Genomic DNA, 14,534 nt, shown 5'->3' on the forward strand with positions numbered 1-14,534 from the left:
ATAAAATAAAATAAGAAGTCACTTCAAGTTCTAGAATAGAAGTTTAAAAAGGAACTTGCATTTGTGAAGACATATCCTAAAACAGGTCTTCCCTTGGGAGTTAAAAAAAAAACCTCTTGCCTATGTGGCGTAACTAAACATTTCCCACTCCAGACTGCACAAAGCACATAAACTCCTACTCCCATTCTGTGGAAAACCAGGTGAGATACCCTTCAGACACTGTTTCCACTAAAAATATATTAAATATCCCCAAAAGGTCAAGAGGGGAAAGAAGAATGTATGTACATTTTCTGACTTCCACTTGACATCCACAATTATGTGCTGGTTAAAATTCTGTCATGCAACAAAGAGTCAGGGGTGTAGAATTCATATCATATGGCCAAAATGAGTATACAGATTTGGAAGGCAAAATATTAGAATTAACATCCATATTGCCTTCCCCCCAACATTTATAGCCAGAGAGCTCAGAAATGGGGCACATGAAATGAGAATCTCCATGCAAAGCAAGGGAGTGACTTTGTCCCGAGATTCCACAAAGCAAAAAGCCTATTCCAGCCACAAAATTCCCACAGCTGCAGTGGGGAAATGGAATACCCATTCCCGACAAAAGAGAAGAATCAAGCTACAAAAGTGGCTCACACTGCATGGCTAATTAGTTTCTTCATCAAGACACTATTTCCTTAAAGCTCTTATTCTAGAAAAGAAAGTCTGTTCCTGCAAATATGGACTCCCCCCACCCCACACACACACAGAATTTACAGGTTTAAATATAACTCTTCTTGTTTTAGGTTTTGTCTTGGGTCCTATCTGAGAAAGGGAAACCAGAGTGTTTTCTCAAAGGACCCCACATCACGCAACGATGTAAAATAACCTGGCAAAGGGAACTGACTAATTAATGCTAACTACACCAATTTAAAAACTAAGAATATCTATCATGTCAGAAGCACTACTTACTAATAAACAGAACAGGCTGAAACTCAGATTCGCTGACTTGAAATCATTAACATGGTCCAGAACGCTTTCTACCTGTACACATATGCTTAGTGTTTGAGGTTTTTTAAAAAACATTATAAGGACTGCAGAAGCTGTTATTTGTCTCAAAGGCTGTGCAGACAACAGTCTCAGGTGTCTTCTGAATTCTGTTTTGTTTCACTTCTGAGTTCCACTGAACCACCCTTGGCTTCTTTGTACTAAACCAGGCCAGTTCCTCCTTCATGTTTAAACCTTTCAAATATCTGTAGCTTGCTATTGTGTCCCTCAGGTAAGATAAAGCATCCAAAAGGTGTAATAACATTAAAAAATGAAAACTAAAGAGAACACACTACTGGAGATACGAATGATCCATTAGGATCTGAATTCTTTCCCAATGGTAACCATATGAACAGCATTTAAAAATAAAGATTATAAATATTTTTAAATTCTTTACCTGAAGGAGAAATCAAATTGTGTGCTATCATCTTACTCTGAAACAGATGGATATATAAATACATATACCTCACATCTCCTCACCTACAATAACCACTTTTCAATAAAATATAAAATGTATAATTAGTGCTTGGATAATAATTTAGTGGTCAATGTTGAGTGATGTTATAAAGTTTAAAAGTTTGATGTTTTTCTACTAATAAAAAGACATCTGGATGCAAACCCCACCAAAGAATTCAGAAAAATATAGGCCATCACTCAATATGGGATTGACTTTTGAAGCTCTTAACATTTTCAGAGAATCATATATGGGTCACTAACCACACAGAGCTTATGAACAGAAACACAGGGAACAATGAACCTTTGAGGAGAAAATGGAAGTATCTTTCAATGTAGCTTTAACAATGGGTTTGTCTACTGTAAAGAGCTAAAATTGCAGCAATAATAAATTTGACAGCAACATATTAATAATAAAGTCCTGATTTCATGAAGATTGGTTCTGTAAACCTTTCCTATGACTGAGAGAAGTCAATAGTGCATCCTAACTGAGATATCCAAGGTGAATAGAGCAGAACAGTGGGATACACACATCCTGCTGCTTGTCTGCCACCTGAAAACGAACCCCAGTGCTTCCAGAAGCATTTCACTGTCAACTTTGTATTTTTAGCGAGATCTCATTTAGCGGAGGAATAAGCTGCTGGAGCAAACGTGTTATCAACTGGGCAGAAGAGTAAGTCTACAGAACATACACCCTTTCAAAGCCTGCCAGATGAAAAGTGGAATAGTGGAGCATTCTATCATGTCCTTGTATCCACTCAAACTCAGTAACTTTAAGAAATAGTCATATGTGTTCTGAAATCAAGCAAAATGGAGAAGGATCTTGGACAAGATATAATGCAGTTGATAGAAAACAGAGATGGAAGTTAAGGATTTCTAGATGAGATGACAATGATGATGATGGCTAACTTTTAGTGAGCTCTTATGTAACAGTTACTATGACAAATGCTTTAAAAATAGTTTCTCAATTAATCTCTACAACAACCCCATGGGGGGAGTACTATTGTTACCTCAATTTTAACGATGATTAAATTGAGGCACATATAATTAAGTAACAGGTCCAAGGTCACATCAAAAGTAAACTCAGGAGAGAGGATTTATTGCAGGGTTTGGACTACAAAGCTCAAGCTCTTGACCACTGTGTTGTCTTTCTTACATGTCCCCTGGGACATATATCCTGAGAGAAATAAACAAAGGACAGACCTTATCAGCAACAATTCTCTCCATCTCTCTTATCTCTCCTGATGCAAAAGGAAAACACTTTCAAAGCCATGCAAAATAACTGCTCTGTGGTTTAGGTTTTCTGGCCCATCTTCTCTCTCCAAAACACACCAGTCAAGTTTAACATGCCCGTGATTAATCTGATTCTCAATCAGCTTCCTATCAAAAGTCAAGTCAAAAAGGAAAAATAGTTAGGGGGGCAGAAGGCAGTAAGATTCATTAGGAATATCAGGCTACTTGGGAAGACAGAGGACTCAAGTACCAGACACTTCCATGTTGACTCTTCCTCCTCTATAGATGTTTGTGTCCCCGGATAGTGAGTTTAAAGCATGGATATAAACTGCTGACTGACCCAGTCTAAGAATGGTGAAATCAGTCAACTGCAAATAAAAGGACAGCTCTCGGGCCTTAACTTGGCTTTCTGAAAAGAATCTCCTGTCAGAAAAACCATCTGGATTTAAGAGAAGCAGTATCAGGAAGAAATCTGAGAAAGAGCAAAATATATTGATGAAGGTAGGCTTACTTCATCCAATGGAAAACTGATTAATATGGCTTCAAGCTTACAGCCTCTCCCATTTGTCTCTCTCAAACTCATATACCTGGAGTTTTCTGGTTGAGTGCCCACTGAAAACAGGAGTGGGGAGTGAAAGGAGGCCCATAGCGGGCATCAGGAGACTGAGTTTCACTCTCTCATTGGCTAATGAATGATAATGAACCAATTAGATAACACAGTATCTGAAGTACCCGTCAGTTCTAAGAGTCTCTGATTCTGTAAGAGGACCTCAACGTGACCAGTCTTTGCTTATAAAGCTCAACAGAGTAAGGGAATAGAGGCACAGTGAGTGAAATTCAAATGTTAATGATGATGAAAGCCACAGTCTAGCTTCCCATTGAGTATTTCAGCTGATTGTTGCTCTCTATCAACAAAGAATTGACATGAAAATCTTAGCAGCCCAATTACCAGGCCACAGAAAGAATCCAAAGATAATATATCCACAGATATTTCCCTCGGTGCATTTCTAGTGCCTATTCCTTGCCCTTTTCCACAGGCTATTTTTTTAGTATATCTAAATTATCTATTATGGTGTCTATATGGGAACTTGATTTATAGTGACATCATCTAGTGAAGAAAAACTGCTGTCTTTTCTATATAAAAATCAAAGCAAGCATTAAAAAAAATGAAATTCTGATACATGCTACAACATGGATGAACCTTGAAAACATGCTAAATAAAATAAGGCAGACATAAAAGGACAGATACGTATGATTACATTTAATATGATATGAGGTACCTAGAATAGGCAAACTCCTAGACACAGAAAGTAGAGTAAGATTACCAGGAGCTAGAGGGGAGGAGGAGTGAGAAATTACTATTTAATGTGTACAGAATTTCTCTTTAGGATGACAAAAAAGTTCTGGAAATGAATAGTGGTGATGATTGCAAAACATTGTGAATGCACTTAATGCCACTGAATTATAAACTTAAAAATGGTAAAAATGGTAAATTTTGTATTATGTATATTTTACTGCAAGAAAAAAAATCAAAAGTACACAGTATCTCCTTCACAATTACCAAAATGAAAAAAGAAAAAAAAAAAAAAACCTGTCATAGAATTTCTTCTCGAAATATTTTCAAAAGAAGTAGATTGCAAGTTCCATGAGGACAAGAACCAGGTCTGTTTTACTCACCATCACACAGTAGATTCTCCATGTTTGTTCAATTAACAAATGTTTTTTTAAAAAGTAGAGGACGGATTCTCCTAAGCAGGAAATATAATATATAAGAAGCACCAGATTGACTATCCATGAGAAAGTATAATAGAGCATATTCCAGGGAAATACCAACCGTACTGTATCTACACTCCTTCAAGAGGGGGATGTGTCTACCGCATCTGTACTTCCTTCACAGCATGTCTTACAGTCTTACACATAGTAGGTGGCTAATAAATATTTGTAGAATGAGAGAAAAAAAAACTGTATGATTGTAAAATCAATGTCATATTACTGCTCCACTATCCCACTTTTTTTTTTTTTTTTTCGAGACAGTCTTCCTCTGTTGCCCCAGGTACAGTGCAGTGGCATCATCATAGCTCACTGCAACCTCAAACTCCTGGGCTCCAGCAATCCTCTTGCCCGGCTTCCTGAATAGCTGGGACCATAGGTACGCACCACAACACCCCGTTAATTTTTCCATTTTTAGCAGAGACAGAGTCTCCCTCTTGCTCAGGTTGGTCTCGAACTCCTAAGCTCAAGCGATCCTCCTGCCTCAGCCTCCCACAGCGCTAGGATTAGAGGCGTGAGCCACCGTGCCCAGCCTACTATCCCACTTTTTAAAAATTAGTTACTTTTTACAAATGTACAATTCCTTCTGTCACAAGACCAAAAATAAATAAATAAATAAAGCTCACAGCCCACACAAAGGAAAGGTAAAAATATAAATAAGTAGAACACATCATTCCCAGAAAAAGAAATAGAAAACACAGGGCACATCATCTTCTAAATAGAAAAAAAGTTTTTTTAAAAAAAAGAACCACCAAAATATGGGAAAGAATAGCTTATAGCTTGTCTTTATTTTCTAGGAAATAATAAATGATCAAAATAAAAGAAAATTTGAACTCTCTTTGGAAGAAAACACAAATATTCATTCCCAAAAATCCAACATCCAACCTTTGCAGTAAATAGTAGAGTGAATACAGAAATACCTTTAAGGCTCTCTCCTCCATGAAAGAAATTTACTTATAGTGAACCATAATATGTTATCAATATTTCTCTCAATTAGCCTATCAACTAATCGGGTGTTCTTTCTTAAATTTACTTATGTCACAAAATTATACAGAACTGGCTTATGGCCAACATGCAAGCTACTGCTGATTTTCTCAACTAATGTTCACCATGTACATCATTTACATTTTACATAAATTATAAGTTAATTAAACTGTATATAAGTAGGATATTTTTGAAGCAAAAAAATCAAATGCTGACATCCTTAAATTCAGGTCTGATATCATTGGTGGGTCTATATAAACTCACCAGGACCATGCAATGTATTAGTCTCACTTTGAACAATATTAAAGCGTGTCCTTCAACTTCAAACCCCCCCCTTACACCAAACACTGTGTGACAATTAACACAGGAAACAGAAATCCAGCTTCTGAAGATATCAAGGTTTGCTTGCACTTCTATGTCTCAATTTTTATCTTCTTTACAAACAGGTAAGCATCACTGGAGTAGCCTGTTTGCTGCCCTGGTCCTTCAGGATGCAGGGGTTCTCCATTAGCATCCAAAATGCTAATAGTCCACTATTAAAGCCAGCACTTCAAGCAGAACTGCATGAAGGATTATCACTTCCATACATGAAAGCATAACCACTACAGGTGTAATGATGCAAAATACCAGCACACTGACCTCTACTAGGAAGCACACACTTAAAGCCCGTGCGTTTCTATGCTTCAAAAGGGGAGGAAGTGGGATGAGCAGCGAGGAAGCCCCAGATCCCTAACATATTAGAGATATTTATTCTACTCAGATCCAATCCAGCTAAATTAATAGACATCAGTTTACCCAAAAGAAAAAAGTGGTCTCCCGTCCTTCACTTGCCTGACTCAGAGGGCATTCAGCCAAGCACAGCCAGGCAAAACAATCTATAAGATCTCTTTAAGCTATAATAAATTAGACTAGTTTCGGAAGAAATAAGACTCGGCTACGGCAAAGAAGCAGTTGTTAAACCTCCTCATCTTATCACTGCTACTGGTGTTTACAAACTACAAGCAATAGCCTCGGAGCCTCCAAAGACTCTTCCATGAGTAACCTCCTGTCAGATCCCTAATTTAAATACCCCCTTTATCAATCTGTGATGTTTCTGCCAGTTAAGTAGAAAGAAGTGAGTAAAATGACATGCATAAAATGAATCCTTTTCAAGTTGTAAGTGAGTGAGTCAGGATTCAGACTTGCCGAGATGCTCCAAATTAAAACCCTTGCTATAATTGCAAGCATGCTCTGTCTTACCGTTTTGCTGTTGTCTCTCTCAGGCTTGATTTCACCTGGAACTCTTTAACATGTCTCTAGCAATGTGTTTGCACCAGGCCAGGCTCATACAGCAACTGAATTCACATCTTTCTGCACTAGCAAGCTGAAATGGTACGGCCGTACTACAACCAAGAGAGGGGGAAGCAAAGCAAAAAAAAAAAAAATCCCAGAAATCACCTAAGAGAAGCTAATCTCTGTGGAATAAGACCAAAAATGGTTCAGAAGAACACAAAGGACATGCTAACATACAGTATTGATAGCTGTAAGAGTTCAATTTTTTTTCTCGAAAAAATCTAATTTTTTTTCCTCCAAACACGATGGACTTGCCTGTGGAGTTCCCAGGAAGGCAGAGTAACCGGGCTCTGCAGCAGCATTGCAGCCAAAGTAACTGTGTATATGCTGTCCAGGCAATTCACAGCACACTGTCTCTTCAAAAAGATATTGATTTGCTATGCAGGGCTGCTTCAAAAGAATACGGAATGGGAGCCAAACAGCTAATGGTGATTGCATAGGAGGAAAAACATTTAATCAAGGGGATGCACCTCATCATGCTCCATTCAATCTTTTAAGAACGCTGGAGAAAGCCAGTAAGTATCCTGAGTGACAACCCCATTAAACAACAATCTGAGATCCTATAAAAGGCCAAGTTTAGGGCACCATCATTCACGCTGCAAAAGCTGCAAAAATAGCGTCTATGTGCATATATTTGTCATATGCAAATGAGGCATAATGAGAACTCCAAAATAACCATGCACCAAATACATGGTAAAAAAAAAAAAAATGCGCAGGTGCAGCAGCATATACAGAACCAAAATGATAGAATGCATAGTTATGAGCCTACAAAATTTTTGGTGGGCTTAGAGCTCATACCACCCTCAAAAATAAAATACTAACACAAACCAGATCTCACAACCCTTAGGCAAATTGTGTCAAGTCATGCCACAAGGTGCTAGGTGGCAAAGGATGCCGAACTGCTACTCTCATAGCGACCCCTACAGGACAGTGGTAGATCCATAATCCATTCTCGTTTAAAGGATTTCCTATTCTCAGAACACAGAACCACAAAAGGGCATAAATTAGATAAAGACACAACAGTACAACTGAGGAAATACCTTAGGCAAGAAATAAAAAAGTCAGGCATAAATCTGACCTCATAAAAGTCACTTATTTAAGAAATTAAGGTACAAGAGGAGGTAACTACTGTGTCAGTGATGACTGGTCAACATTCCCATAGTCCCCCGGACTTGGGTGTGCAATGATGATCAGAAAGCTGAGGAAAAGCATTTTCCCTTCACATTTTAATTGGCTTAAATGAATCATCTCCCCTCTCTCCCACTTGCAAAGCATCTTCATCTTCATCATTTTGAATGACACCATGAAGATATTCAACTGTATTTTTTTCCTGCAACACAAAAGCTCATTCAAAATCTTACTAAAAATTCTTCCTCAAACACAAACATTACATACATTCATCTTCACCAAAGCCAAGAGACAAAGCTATCTCCTTAATATCTGAAAACTACTGAAGTATATGGGCATCATATCTGCAGAGCAGACTTCATTTCAACAGGTCTTTCACGAACTTGAGGTTTTGCTTGTGATTGGTTATCCCTCCAGACTACAAAGGCTCTCCTTTTTCAGAACCAACAGCACTTATGATTGGAATCATTCAGGATTTAATCATATGCTGCTTCATAATATAATTCGCTTGTATTGTTGGCATTTTCCCAATTTTAAGGCCCTTGAGGGATGAACCACATCAAATGCATCTTTTTTTAATCTCCCATTGAATATAACACAATGCTAAGCATCTAGCAAATATTAAATAAATATTTTAAAGAATTAATGAATTTCCCAGCTCCATATTTTAGGGCTAAAGGTTGTTCTTAGACAATCTCCCCTCCCCTATCATTCAATGTTCCCTGAAAAAAATCCACGTCATAAGTGTTACTTTAGTCACTTCGCCTTAGTAGTTCCTGCATCTTTTTTTCCTATGGAGTTGGCTGATAACAGCATGTACAATGTTTGTGTTCACTAAGATATGCTGTATAAAAACCAACAAGCTTAACACTATAAAACTGCTCCTTTACTCTTTCATTTATTCATTCAACAAAAATGTAATGTGCCCAGCAATGTGAAGAGCCATATTCTCTGCATTCAAGGAACCCAGTGAGTGATTAGAAAGAAAGCAAGGGATTATAATACACTGAAATGAATGTTTTGAGAGCACTCAGTTGGGTACAAATAACGTTCCTTGAGTGGCTCAAAAAAGACTTCACAGAGTAGGTGGCATAAGCTGAGGCTTCCAGGTACTGCCCAGGACAGGAAGGGCTTTTGATGAACAGCATGAGGCCTGAAACTGGAAGCCGTTCGAGGAAATAGCCAAGCTGTACACACAGCAGTGGCAGCTGTGATGGCTGAGGGGAAAGGTGGCTCAAAGGGGCTGGTAAGCCATGCTAAGAAGTTAGGAATTTTATCCTACAGGAAGTTGTCTTTTAATCCAATAGGAAGGCCCTAAAAACTGGAGGCAGAATAATGGCTGGATGGGATTTTTCATTTTACAACAGGGTAACGGTATAGAAAATGGACAGGAGAGGTGAAGGAGGGACATGGGGACGCCACTGAGGAAGTTAAGACAATGGCTTAGATGAGGCCCCGAACTAAAGCAACAAAAATGGGGATGGAAAACAAAAGGAGGTGAGGGACATTCGGTACAAGTTACCTGCTAAGTAACTGGACATAAGGTTAACGGACAGGGAAAATGTATACTGAATTCTCTAGGATAACTAGGTAAAAGGGGAGATCATAAACTAAAGGAACACAGGAAGAACAAAGCTCGGGGATGAGGGAAAACTATCATGAATTCAACTTTTTACATGCTGAGTTTTAGGTATCTCTGGAACATCCAAGTACTAACGGATATGTTGAGTAGGTAGCTAGCTGTATAATGGTCTGGAGCTCAGACGAAAGGTCCAGCGTTTGCTTATTGAGCTGAGCCAGGATCCCGATTCACCTAATTGACTGAAGGCATGCTCTCAGGGAAAAGGAGTAAGGAAGCAGGACAGGGAGGAGAAAAGCCAAGGAAGAATGTGGCCTCAGATCAAATAACCATACTCAACATTAGTCCCACTTGAAGCAAGAGGGCGAGGCTTTTGTTCACCTGGGCTGGTCAGTCATTGCCTGCGGCCTGGAGGGGAAGGGCTTTTGTTCAGCCTAGGCACCCACTGACCAAGTGGGTCTGAGCAGGGTTCCTACAGCACCCACCAAACTATGGTTCAGTCACAATGGACGATTTTTATGCTCAAAGCTGATTCCTCAGGAATCTTTATCTTTGCTGTTCTCTCTGCCTAGAGGGTTCCTCCCCAGACATTTGCTTGGCTGACTCCTCATCACTCAGCTGGACCTCGGGAATCACCTCCTCAGAGTCCTTCGCTGGCTTTCCTCTGTTGTTGCTCCTCCCTCCCCTATCACATTGCATTGTTTTTGTTCACATCTAATTTATTTTATTTGTTTGTCTTTCTCCCCCACTAGAACACAAATTGCTCAAGAGCATGGACTTCTTCTATTCACTTGATCTCCTGTAATTCCCCAGCCCCTAGAACAGCACTCAGTATTTGTTGAATAAATAAACAGTAAGAGGAGTTGCTGACGACAGTAGTTCAAACAAATTCTGTAGACTCGTGTAAAGTGGAAATGGATGGGGATGGGGGGGTGCAAATAGTGTCAACAAATATATACATAACAAGTTTGGCCACAAAATAGAAGTAAAGGTAGTGGCTAGAGGGCAAAGCGGCATGAAATTAATCATTATGTTCTTGTTATACAGGATTCATATCTACTGCTACTAAGAATATCTTTATTAGTGGACATTAAGATGGATACAAAATATTACCATAGAAGAACAATAGTAAAGGTTAAAATAAAGGTTCTAGCTTCAAAGAGAAGAGAGAAAAAGTCTTGTAAAAACATCATCTCAGTGGATATAGAGGACAAGATAAGAAAAAAGACTGACAAAAATGCTAGAATCTAGCATCTACTTAGCTCATTTTTGTGAGTAAACAAAAATTGATCCCTTGATATGCCTGCTTTTATATGAGACTTTTTTTAAATTCTAAAAAGTAACATGCACTTCCTTGACTTTGTAAATAGATTCTAATAAACACAGTCTAATCTTCAACTGATGACACAGTCAATTATGAACATTAGCGACAGGCTTCATGGTTTAAGAGCAGGTATACAGGGCCAGTTGGCTCCTAATCTCAAAAACCTGATATCTAAGCAATTCTCTGCCTCATTCTCATGATTCATTTTCTTTTGGCCACCAGGAATTCCTTCTCATGGCTCTAAATGTGCCTCCTCCTTCTAACATCACCACACTCTTCTCAGTCTTGCTACAAGTTTCTTCAACCATCCCTGCATTGGGCAGCTAGATAATGAGGCCTCTTAGAAGAATGTGTGACTAGTGGCCTGGTTTGAGGCAATAGGTGGGCTCAGAGCAGAACCAGGAACTTTTTCCTGAGTGGAAAATGTGTAGGCTTTATGCCACGGGCTCTGTGGTACTTCTTGGCCATGCAGAAACCCGTGTTCCATGTCAACCTATCTGGAGCTCTCCCAGACACACGAGGCTGCCAGATGACTGATCTTCACATAAGTAGGGTCTTACAGACAGGTGGGGCCAAAAAAAAAGAAAAAAATCAAACAAACAAACCAACCAACTCCGGAGAAAAGAAGTAAGTGAAGAACGGGATAAAGAAATACTTTTTTTTTTAACTGAACAAGGAAAAAGGAATATTAACTAAGAAAATGTTTTAAAGATTAAGGAAGGCATAGGAAAAAAGGCTACTTTATGCACATGAATATAACTATAATAAGTCATCTATTAATAGTTTATGAATAAATTTCACTAAATCTTTAAGTCTAAAGCAGGGAAAAAGAAAAATTTAATTTTCTTTTGAAAAGGGATAAAAAATAGAAATCTTCCAAAAATAAGTTGATTTTTCAAATGATTAGAATTCCATATAACCCTAGTAACTTCTTTCTATTGTAAACCTTTACAGTAAAATGTTCACATCATTGATTGATTTTTAAACATGCATATTGTTTTAGTGAATCTACCAATTTTCTGTAAACCCTAAAAATTTTATGACCATCTTTATCCACTGATGCCATTCATTACTTACACACCCATATATTTACTTAACATACTTTCTCGAAACACTGAAATTCTGGAGGAGTTTGAATTGAATGTCTAAAAGCTATTTCTTAACCACAATACCAAAACTATCCATATGTCATTCACAGCATTTAATGGAAACTTTAAGATTTTCCTCTTTTTTAAGTTTTTAAAAATTTTTTAAACTTTTTTTGTTTTAATTATTATGGGTATATAATATTTGTATATATTTATAAAGTGCATGCAATGTTTTGATGCAAGCATACCGTGTAAATTAATTAAATCAAGGTGACTGGGGTATCCATCACCTCGGGCATTTATCATTTCTTTGTGTTAGGAACATTCCAATTCCATCCTTTTAGTTATTTGAAAGTATGCCTTCACTTATTGTTGATTATAGTCACTTTGTTGTGCTATCAAATATTGTTCATACTATCTAATTATCTAACTATGTGTTTGCACCCATCAACCATCTCCATTCTGTCCCCCTTCCCAGATTCCTTTCTCAGCCTCTGGTAATCTTCATTCTACTCTCTATCTCCACAAGATCAATTGTTTTTAGTATCTAGCACCTACATATGAGTGAGAACATGCAAGATTTGTCTTTCTGTGCTTGGCTTATTTCACTTAACATGATGTTCTCCAGTTCCATTCATGTCTTTGCAAATGACAGGATTTCACTCTTTTTTATGGCTATGTAATATTCCGTTGTGTATATGTACCACAATTTCTTTATGCATTCATCCGCTGATGGACACTTAGGTTGATTCCAAATCTTGGCTATTGTGAATACTGCTGCAATAAACATAGGAGTGCAGATATCTTTTCAATATACTGAATTTTCCTCTTAATATATATAACTTTGAGTGCTTTCTGGATTCTAGAGGGGAAAAAAGAAACTAATTTTATTACTCAATACAGGTGATTCTATCACAACCCAATAAATATGTTCACACAAAAACTTTGCATTCTGTTAAATTGCACCCTAAAAACTAGAGGGCTTATGGGGAAAATAAGATTGAGGACAGACCATTCGAAACCCAAGCATCGAAAGCACTAATAAAAACAAAACAATTCTAATAAATACATTCACACAAGCCAGATCTTCATTGCTACATTCCCTACAGTGCTGATAATGGTTTTGCATACAATACACACTCTACTGCTTCTTGGCTAGAGATAAATCCTGTGCTGGTCACTATGAACTGTAGAAAATATGTCCAGGTAAAAAAAAGTTTGGTTATGAACTTTATCTAAGCTGGAAATTATAAACCCAAAGATAGAGCTATAGCAGGCAAATTTTAGATCGTTATGGTTGTGAAGAGGCAGCGTGGAAAGTTAAGAATCATGACTCTAATAACAGAAACAGGTAGATGCAGATTACAATAATAATAAAAAAAAAGGCCTTATTTTTGCTTAGCTTTCAAAAAAACCTGATGTCTGAGCACCATTCTGCTTCTACCCAAGGTTTCAGCCTACTCCTTTTTATGGAACAATTTTCCTTCTTCCTGCACGCTGTATTTCCTGATTGACTGTCAACTACCCTGGGTAACAACTTGTCTTTGCTTTCCACTAATTAAATTTTTAATCCTTGTCACACAAGACTTGTATTTGCATTAAAACATATATTGGTTTTCTACATGCACATACATACACATTTATGTATGTATTAATATGTATTCGAGTGATATATAAAATGCATGGGGATTTACACGGCCCAGTACAATTTTTCCTATTTACACCCTAGCAGAAACACAACTGGAGTTTTGATATGGTGCCATGCTCCAAGTGTGTAGAATGGAGAAGACTCAGATGTAAAAGTGATTTTATTATAACCACATTCACAAAAGAACAGTATCAGAGAGTTCCAAATGTATAGCACTAAAATGATCTGAGAAATGTGTATTAAATTATAAGACTTCAACGGCAGACACAAAATCCTCCAGTAGCAGCAAGAAAAAAGGCAAGAGGCATTGAGGAAAAAATGTGAGGATTTTCTCTCTTCCTGGTGTCAGAATGCCAGTGAGAACAGAGGCTAAAAGTCCATGACTACCAAAAAGCTGCTTAAGGAGTTAAGTTTCATTTTCTTTTTTAATTGCCTAAGTTTTTGAATCACTTATGAAAAGGGAAAAGGAAGTTTTCTAGTTTGGGATTGTAAGTCAGCTTTATTCCTTTTAGAAACTTAATCCCAGCTTTCTAAAATTTCACTTAGTTAGAAATTCAGGAAAATCCCAAAAGGAAGAAAACTTTCTTAAAAGAGCCTGCCAAATAAACACACAGAAATAATTTTTAATTACATTTGACATCTTTAAATCTAGAAAAAACTCTACCACTGATCTAGGCTGTGCTTTAAAATATTAAAATAAAAAGTATTCATTGAATAATTTGCTTCCTTTGTCTCTCTCTATATATACCTAAGAAATACAATAACATATTGGAAGCAGGACCTTGGGAAAGAATGGGTAACAATGATGTACATTAAACAATAAATACTTATGATAACGAAAGGATAAACAACTGAAGACATTCACAACTGAAATTAAAATATATGCTCCTATGTGATTTAGTTGACTTTCCTGTGGCCCAGGTTTTAGTATTTGCCTTTTCAAGTTAATAGTGGTATAACTTAAAT

The sequence above is a fragment of the Propithecus coquereli genome, unplaced genomic scaffold, assembly GCF_000956105.1.
Source record: "Propithecus coquereli isolate 6110/MARCELLA unplaced genomic scaffold, Pcoq_1.0 Scaffold888, whole genome shotgun sequence".
Lineage (NCBI taxonomy): Eukaryota > Metazoa > Chordata > Mammalia > Primates > Indriidae > Propithecus > Propithecus coquereli.